The following is a 1,588-nucleotide window of genomic DNA, read 5'->3' as shown; positions in this document are numbered from 1 at the left end:
GTAGGCTGATACGTCAATCTGTTGAGTTTATTAATGACATATTACAGCTAAAGCTGGTAGAAAACACACATGTTGGATGTGTGTGTCCATGAGGGTACATAGTAGGACCTGTGTTCTATGGTAACCTGTTGCAGGTCTCTTCAGACACGTAATGAAGTGTCACACCCTTCCCCAGTGCACTGAGGCAGTTATACCTCTGGAGCTGCTTAGTCCAGTCAAACAACAATTACACAGACCTAAAGGCTCAGATGTTTGTTCAGGCTTCATGGAAACAGTCAGGATGTGTGTGTGTCTGACAGCCATGTTTTAGGAACAGCCACTTTGTAACAGGCTGTCTGGAACAGGGGTGTGTGTGTGTGTGTGTGTGTGTGTGTGTGTGTGAGTGAGTGGGTGGGTGGGTGGGGTGTTTGGACGGGGCTAGCAGGGCAAGTTGTCAAAAAGACCAGAGGTCCATTCTGCCCGTAACTGACATCATCCAGGAGTCACCAACACAATCGCTTGTTGAGGTAAACCGCTCACCTCGTCAATCACAGCAGAGCACACAGGGCTGGCCATACACACACACACACACACACACACACACACACACACACACACACACAATCGTATTGTTCTGTGGTGGTCATACTGACAGTAATCAGCAGAGGTCGCTGTGGCCATTGCATTCCCAACACTCTCACTCCAAAAACATTTCCCTCTGCAGGTCACTCATTTTAAGAGTACAATGAAGTTTCCCCTTAGACACTGATCTAAGATCAATTTCTGTTAACCCCTTTAATGGTAAAGCTGATGATTTGGGGTAGGTTAGATGATCCTAGATCTTTGCCTAAAGGCAGCTTTTACCTATAGCTTTGATTCAGGTATTTTTGTTATTGAAAGATAGGGATGAGGTTTGAATATGTAGGTGAGTAGGTTACTCTGCACATAAGGAGTATCAAATTAAATGTATGATAATAGTAAAACAACCTCCCCACAGACAGAAAGACCGATATTTATTCTACGATATTCAAAAATACTGTAGATAGTTCAAAATAGGTTTGATACAATCAATGCGTGCTTTCCAACCTCCAGGGAAGGGGCAGTCCTTCATTACTAACTAAATAAATCCTATATCCAGTCTCCCGCCTGGAATCGGAGACGTTAGAGAGGATAAACAGTGGAAAGTGGACACACTGTGAGGACTGTCAGTGTGAAGTAAGCCCCTCGTCCTCTGAAGAGCTCTTGCTCCAGTTTACACCCACATATATATACATTTTGTAGGTCTATAATGTGTATATTGGATGGCGAGCAGGGAGGAAATGGTTTTGTGCAGACGTTCCATGTAAATCATTTGGCAGAATTAGAGCTGTGTACCAGGGGGATATACAGCTGGGATACTGTGGACTGTTGCTGTGAGAAATCCTGTATCACTCTTCCACATGCTCCCAGGAATTTAAGAGCGTGCGCACACACACACACACACACACACGCAAGCACACACACATAGGACACAGGAGCGTGTGCACAGACATGCACGCAGGACACACACACTCCTGTCCTCACTCTGTGACCCGAGCAACAATCGGATGTGTTACATTACTTTATCTTT

This window comes from Salvelinus namaycush, chromosome 27, assembly GCF_016432855.1.
Source record: "Salvelinus namaycush isolate Seneca chromosome 27, SaNama_1.0, whole genome shotgun sequence".
NCBI lineage: Eukaryota > Metazoa > Chordata > Actinopteri > Salmoniformes > Salmonidae > Salvelinus > Salvelinus namaycush.
This window is presented reverse-complemented; position numbering follows the sequence as displayed.